At 36.2% G+C, this 8,415-nt stretch overlaps 2 pseudogenes; both read left to right on the top strand.

The window, feature by feature from the left end:
• Positions 1-5,693: 5,693 nt before the first annotated feature.
• On the top strand, positions 5,694-6,791 carry LOC137623502 (zinc finger protein 383-like; annotated as a pseudogene).
• Positions 6,792-6,808: 17 nt separating this feature from the next.
• LOC137623050 (gastrula zinc finger protein XlCGF8.2DB-like) lies at positions 6,809-7,807 on the top strand (annotated as a pseudogene).
• Positions 7,808-8,415: the final 608 nt, after the last annotated feature.

Raw genomic sequence — 8,415 nt, 5'->3', positions numbered from 1 at the left:
AAATAAGGATGAAACTTGAAGCTGAAACTTGGGATTCATGGATATCTTATAGTAGTTATGACGAAGCATTTAGTGCAATAAGTAACTTGAATAATATTAAAATTAATAACTTGAATGTCGCGGCTGCTCTCTGCGATAAGGTACCAAAAGATTTGGATGTGTACAGGCCTGCCGATTGGTTGGAAAAAGACGCAGATTTAGTTATGCCCTCCCAGAGAAATCCAAAACCACCGATGTGGCTTATAGCTGAATCAAAGGGGGTTACAGGGAATTATTTTAAAATATGCAAATTGATTCAGAAAAAAGTAGGAACTTGCACCAGGCGATATATCTCGTTTCGGAAAAAATAGTTTCCTTATCCACGCCAAATCCAGTACACAGTCGGTAATATTGTCCAATATGAAAATAAGTAATGATGACATTAAGTTAGATGTCAAACCCCACCTGAATTTTAGCTACGGAAGGGGCGTAGTTTTTAACAGAGATCTATATGAATTTACAGAGGAGGAGATACTGGCCATGTGTCCATTAAATGTATGGAAAGTTCATAAAGTCCCAGGTACATCAATGATAATCCTTACGTTCCAGGATGCTGATGTACCTTTTCATATTATTATCGAGAACGAAAGGATTAAAGTAAGACCCTTCAAGCAGAAGCCATTGCAATGCTTTAATTGTTTTAAATTTGGGCACCCGTCCAAAGTTTGCAAAAATGAGAAGATGTGTGGTATTTGCTCCAAATCTTACCATGGAGAGTGTGCACTTGGAGCCAGGTGTTTAAATTGCAGCTTGAATCACAAATCCACAGACAAGAGCTGCGAGCTATATAAGTTGGAGGAAGCTGCGCTCTACAAATCAAACTTAGAACATATAAGTGTGACCCATGCCAAAAGACTATTAAATAAATCAAATACATATTCTAAGGCATTAAAATCAAACCAACCTAGCGCTGCCAATAGCTCAAATAAAAAATATACTATCTGACAAAATGTCAAATAACGAGGTAACCATATTACCTCCTGAGGCTTTACCACGGTGTATTAACACTAGGTCATTGCCCATTGCTGTACAGCCTTCAGCCGCCATTACAAAAAATAATACAAACCTCTCTCAGGCCATGTCCTTGCCTGATCTGATGGAGGTTCCACTTAAGACTAACTTACCTGATGCACCTGTTGTGGGAAAGGTGCAAAAACCTCGAATCCCACCATCTATTAATCGTAAAAGAGAGAGACCTTCATCTCTCTCTCCACCCTCCATTAGAAACGTTAAGGTTATGACATCAAATAAATTTGATGTTTTGTCTGTTGATGTTTCTAATGAACCAGAAGATGAACTGAATAAATCAGAAATTCAAGTTGAGGTCCACCATCCACCTCAACAAATAGATAAAAAGAATACAAAGAAAAACACAAATGTAAAACGCAACATAACAAGACCACCTCTGAAGAAACCTACTGGTAATAATGTTAAATTAAAAACTGCTAATGGGAAGACCTCATCCAAGATGTCTTCCAGAAATAATCCATAGTTTTCTCCATTTTGCAATGGAACTGTCAGGGTTTGAGGGCGAAATATGAAGAACTTAAGCTCCTGATTCATGAGCATTCCCCCATAATTGTATGTCTACAGGAAAGTATGCTTGATTCTAACACTCCTAGTCCTCGAGAGTATGTTAGCTATAGAACACCATATAATCAACAAGCAGGGAGCCACGGCGGAAGTCTCATGTACATTCGTCGAGATGTTCCCCAAATACCCATGTCTATACATACAACCCTGCAGGCAGTTGTTGTACAAATTGATATAGGGAGAAAATATACAATATGCTCTCTGTACTTACCTCCAAATGATAATATTTTATATGATGATTTAGCAGAAGTCATTCAACAACTTCCTCAACCTTTTCTCTTACTGGGAGATATGAATGGTAGACATCCTTTATGGGGTGATGTTTTGGCCAACACAAGGGGCAATATTATCTCATCAATTGTGGAGAATGAGGATGTGGGGCTCCTCAATACAGGAGAGCCCACGCACTTCCATGTTCAGACAGGTACTTTGTCATGCATTGACCTTTCAATTGCAAGCTCTAACTGCCTTCTTGGTTTTGATTGGAGAACATTAGATGATTGGCATACCAGTGATCATGCACCAATCATTATAAACACCAACAAGGGTCCGCCTTTGCAAAGATCGCCACGTTGGAATCTAGACAAGGCAGACTGGGTTAAATTTTCTGAGCTAAGTGAAATCGAAAGGAGAGCAGAACAGTTTGAAAGTATTGATGATGCCATAGACCTACTGAATGGAACTCTTCATACAGCAGGAATCAATTCGATTCCCAAAACCACAGGACTATTCAAAAGACGACCAGTCCCGTGGTGGTCCTCAGAATTAACAGCCTTGCACAGAGCCACCAGAAAATCTCTGACTAGATTGCGTAGACGCCGTACTGTTGAAAATTTGATATCATACAAAAAGTGTAGAGCACAATTCCGTCGTGCTATGAAAGAAGCTAGACGCCAATCTTGGGTGGCTTTTGTTTCCTCCATTAATAGTAGAACACCACCATCTTCTGTATGGAGGAAAATAAAAAAAAATTGCAGGCAAATTTACCCCGAACCCACCACCAGTGTTGAAAGTGAATGGTCAGTTTGTGACTGAAGGAAATGAAGTTAGTAATGCCCTGGCTGACCATCTTTCAAATGTATCGTGCAAGAGTGTAGCAGCTCCTGGTCACCAGTACAGGAGCATTGAAGAAAAGAAAATTTTAAATTTTGCAACAGGAAGGGAAGAATCGTATAATTCTCCTTTTACTGAAAGAGAACTTGATTCCGCAATCGCTACTTGCAACGATACAGCTCCTGGACCCGATGGAATTCCATATGCAATGGTTAAACATGTGCATTTTAATACAAAGTTATTTATTTTAAGTATTATTAATAGAATATGGCATGATCATAGTTACCCAAGTGTTTGGGAACTAGCCATTATTTTAGCCTTTTTAAAACCCGGTAAGGACAAGTTTTTAGCAGCAAGCTATCGACCTATTGCATTGACTTCATGTTTATGTAAAATCAATGAGAAGATGGTCAATGCAAGGCTGGTGTGGTACCTTGAAAAGAAGGGTATTTTATCACCGATTCAATGTGGATTCAGAATAATGCACTCAACAACTGATGTGTTAATACGACTTGAGTCTTCTATTTGTGAAGCCTTTGCTTCCAAACAGCACCATGTGACAGTATTTTTTGACCTTGAAAAGGCATATGATATTACATGGAGATATGGTATTCTTAAAACCATTCATGAATTGGGATTGAGAGGAGAGCTGCCACTATTTATTCAGGCATTTCTTTCACGTAGAGTTTTTCAAGTGAGAGTGGGGGAAACTCTATCTGAGAGTAAGTGGCAGGAAGAAGGAGTTCCTCAGGGTAGTGTGCTGAGTGTAACCCTTTTTGCACTAGCAATTAATGGGATATCCTCAGCCATTCCCCAGGATGTTCTCTCAACATTATTTGTGGATGATCTCTCAATATCATTTGCTGGCACTAGAATGGCAATGGTTGAGAGAAAAATCCAACACTCTATTGATAAAATTATCCAGTGGGCTGACATGAATGGATTTAAGTTCTCGATAAGTAAAACTACCATTGTCCATTTTTGTCGTATCCGGGGAGTACATCCAGACCTGGATATATATATTAAAGGTCAACGGATACCATGTGCAAGAGAAGCTAAATTTTTAGGTTTGATATTTGATTGTAGGCTTACTTGGGTTTCTCACTTAAAAGCATTAAAAGCTAAATGTGTTGAAGCTCTGAATATCTTAAAAGTATTGTTCCATACATCATGGGGGGCAGACCGCAATACTATTTTAAAATTATACAAGGCCTTGATTTTTTCCAAAATTAGTTATGGTTGTGAAGTATATTCTTCAGCCACCCCAAGCTGGTTAAAAATATTAGACTCGATACATCATGCAGGTATTAGATTGTCTACTGGAGCTTTTAAAACCTTGCCTATCCCAAGTCTCCTTGTTGATGCTGGAGAGTTACCTCTAGACCTTTACTTGAGTTGCACCCAAAATCTCTTCAACCTTATGGCTTTCGGGTGAAACGATTATTAAACAGTCTGGATATAATTAGAAATAAGGTACTTCCATTCAAGGTATCATCAACGCCTCCTTGGAAGTTACTAGAGATATCTTTTTGTAAATATTTTATTGAAGGTAAGAAGAATATGTCAGACCTAGAAGCCAGGTCTCTTTTTAATGAACATGTTAAAGAACATAGAGGATCAACTTTTATCTATACTGATGGCTCCAAATCTGATGCTGGCGTTGGATTTGGAGTACATAGTAATGGTTTTAATTGTAGAGGTGCACTTCCTCTAACCGCTTCCATATTTACTGCCGAGCTGTATGGCATATTAACCGCTATTGAGAAAATAGCGTTGGAGAAGGAGGGTAATTTTACAATTTTTAGTGATGCAAGGAGTGTCCTTCAAGCTATAGAAGTTTTTAATTCTAATAACCCTCTAGTTTTAAAGATTTTAGAATGGCTTTTTATTATTGGACGGAGAGGTATAACAGTTCAATTTTGCTGGGTTCCAGCACATGTAGGTGTGTCTGGGAATGAGAAGGCAGATTCACTGGCTAAGAAGGCTGCATCCGAGTTGCTGCCAAGAAGGTATCCCATTCCCTGTAATGATTTCTTACCTGACATCAAGAAATTGGTTTGCAAAAATGGCAACAGCAATGGGATAGCCTAGATGGCAATAAAATGCGAGAGGTAACAAATGACATATCTCCTTGGAGGTATAATATGATGCCCCGAAAATGGGAGACGTCTCTTTGTCGTCTCTGTATTGGTCACACTCGGTTGACACACGAGTTTCTGCTGAAGGGCCAACACAAACCGTATTGTGACGACTGTTTAGTACCTCTAACAGTAAGGCATTTGTTGACCGAATGCCCCAATTATAACAACTTAAGGAATAGATATTTGTTTGAGGCTCGAGGTGAGGGTGGCAGGTTCATCCTTGCCAAGATTCTTGGAAATAATGTGTCCTACCATGCAAGTGGCATTTTTAGATTTATTTCAGAAGCAGGTCTTCTGAAAAATATTCAACTTTTATGACATTCAACTTTTATAATTTTAATTGAATACTTTTATTTTTTATTTTATTTTATTTTTTATTTTTGTATACATAAATTAAATGTTACCGGCGTCAATGACCTTAGATGTCAGGATGCCTGAAAACTTTAAATCAATCAATCAATCAACTTACCTGCACTATTTCCAGAAACGATCTCATCTTGGTTTCGAATTTTTAAAATTCACTTTTATTGGCAGAAAGAACACTCATTCTTTAAATCTGGCCGGCTAATAAGTTCTGCAGAGACTGAACTTCAAGTCGGACTAAAACATATCATCAACTCTTTTTCCTTGTCCGAAACTCTCGAGCAACCGTTGAAAAATAAAGACGGGAAAACAAACCGTTCCTTATAAGGAATACATTTAACATTGAATTCATTAATTCAATTAGAATACAAAAAGGGGAAAGTTAAATATTTACATTTAATAACAAATGGCAATCTTTCAGTTTACTTTCCATCCATAAACGAACACCAAAAATGAGAACAAAAAGTAAGGAACTAACTAGTCAATTCAACTATTCTCCCACGAATGCAGTTACCATTCTCCAATCAACTATTTCTACACCATGAAACGTTGTCAAACAAGGTTTACAAACATTTCAATGGGAATGAAAATGTTAGTTATGAAAATTCTAAAATAGCACAGACTGAAGGTAGGTATTTGGATGAAAAGGTTGAGGTTGGCATCTTTCAATCTCCCCCAGCAGACCATAGTTTATTAGACAACAATGGAAAGTTAGGTCAACTTCAATCGAAGGAAATGACCTCCCTTGTTTTCATCCCTCAAGAAAAGGAAGACTAATTCTCATATATATTTCTTTCTAGACGTGAGGACTCTACTGTCTTAAGAGAAATATCTACCGAACATGGGAATTTCAAAAGTACCCATTCTGAACCTTCTTAGAGAAATATCTACCGAACATGGGAATTTCAAAAGTACCCATTCTGAACCTTGTGAATGTATACTAAGTGAGAAGTCATTGGCACCAAAGGACAAAGGCTTTTGAGTGTAAAGATTGTGGCCAAAGATTTTCTCAGAGAAGTCATTTGAACAATCATATGAGAATCCATACAGGTGAAAAGCCTTTTGAATGTAAAGATTGCGGAAAAAGATTTACTCACAATTCAGTTGAGCCGTCATATGACATTCCATAAAGGTGAAAAGCCTTTTGAATGTAAAGATTGCGGCAAAAGATTTACTAACAGAAGTGATTTAAACGAACATATGAGAATCCATACAGGTGAAAAGCCTTTTGAATGTAAAGATTGCGGCAAAAGATTTACTTGGGAAAGCAATTTGAGCAGTTATATGAGAATCCATACAGGTGAAAAGCCTTTTGAATGTAAAGATTGAGGCAAAAGATTTACTCACAGAATTCAGTTGAGCCGTCATATGACATTCCATACAGGTGAAAAGCCTTTTGAATGTAAAGATTGCGGCAAAAGATTTACTCTGAGAAGTGATTTAAACAAACATATGAGAATCAATACAGGTGAAAAGCCTTTTGAATATAAAGATTGTGGCAAAAGATTTACTCAGAGAATTCATTTGAGTCGTCATATGATATTCCATACAGGTGAAAAGCCTTTTGAATGTAAACGTTGCGCAAATGATTTATTAACATAAGTGATTTGAACAAACATATGAGAATCCATACAGGTGAAAAGCCTTTTGAATGTAAAGATTGTGGCAAAAGATTTACTCAGAGAATTCATTTGAGCCGTCATATTACATTCCATACAGGTGAAAAGCCTTTTGAATGAAAAGATTGCGGCAAAAGATTTGCTCAGAGAAATCATTCGAGCAGTCATATGACATTCCATACAGGTGAAAAGCCTTTTTAATGTAAAGATTGCGGCAAAAGATTGACTAAGAGAAGTGATTTAAACAAACATATGAGAATCCATATAGGTGAAAAGCCTTTTGAATGTAAAGATTGCGGCAAAAGATTGACTAAGAGAAGTTATTTAAACAAACATATGAGAATCCATACAGGTTAAAAGCCTTTTGAATGAAAAGATTGCAGCAAAAGATTTACTCAGAGAAAGCATTTGAGCAATCATATGACATTCCATACAGGTGAAAAGCCTTTTGAATGTAAAGATTGTGGACAAACATTTTCTGTGAGAAGTCACTCGAAACGGCATGTGAAAATAAATACAGGTGAAAAGCCCTTTTGAGTGTAAAGATCATGATCAAATATTTTTCCTGAATATTAATTTCTGGAAAAATTCTAACCCCATAGCCATTTCTAATTAATTTTAAATCGACTATTCAATGTCGGCACTTTTATAAGATGAAAAGCATGTATATAGTGAGAATTATTACCCTGAATATAGTCGTCTTTAAATTTATTGTTTTTCAAAATTGTTTTTGCTATTACTAATTTTTGTACTTGAATGTAGATGTCCCTGATTAAAAATAGATATATCTAATTTATTATTAAAATGGTGGAAGGACACTAAAACATGAAATGATCCAAGTTTAGGAGTCAAGTAATGAAATATAGTTGATAGAATCACGTAAACATCCTATATTAACATTCGTAGCTATTGCTACTTGTAGAAAAGATTAGTCTGATTTGGATGGGTTAAAAATGTAAGTGAACTTATAAAAGTGAGAAAAGAGCCATTCAGAAATAATTTTAAAGTTTGCAATGAAATCGAATAACTAAGAGCAATCATATGAGTAATGCACTTCATATCTTACATTGTACATTAATTCTTCACTGGCATCTTCTTGTGAATCAACTTAGTCTTTAAATCACTTACAAATTACTTTTCACCTTGTATAAAACTCTCTCTCTCTCTCTCTCTCTCTCTCTCTCTCTCTCTCTCTCTCTCTCTCTCTCTCTCTCTCTCTCTCCCTTAAACGTATCTTAATTTGGCTGTGTTATAATTTTTTGTGGATTAATAAAAAGTTCTTAAAATTAGTAGAAATAATTGTAAAGTTCGCATTGAAATTTTAACTCCTTGAAGACCCTAAAACATTTATTGATTCTACTTTCATTTATGGTTTTGGTGATACTATTTCGAGGAATGGGCATTTAATCGAGTCATCATGTAATTTTCTTTTAATTATTTATTTAATAGTCACAACTTCTCAACTTTATACTGCTGATAGGGTTATATTGTTTAGAATCCTAGAATGACCATAGAAATCAATTATATTCAACACAAGTAAAAGGATTTTCTTGCGTGTATTTTTATACAGGTTAATGAAAAGAATTGAATTTATTGTAGAAATCAAG

This window comes from Palaemon carinicauda, chromosome 30 (assembly GCF_036898095.1).
Source record: "Palaemon carinicauda isolate YSFRI2023 chromosome 30, ASM3689809v2, whole genome shotgun sequence".
NCBI lineage: Eukaryota > Metazoa > Arthropoda > Malacostraca > Decapoda > Palaemonidae > Palaemon > Palaemon carinicauda.
Note: the sequence above shows the minus strand (reverse complement) of the source record. Positions and strands in the feature narration are given on the sequence as shown.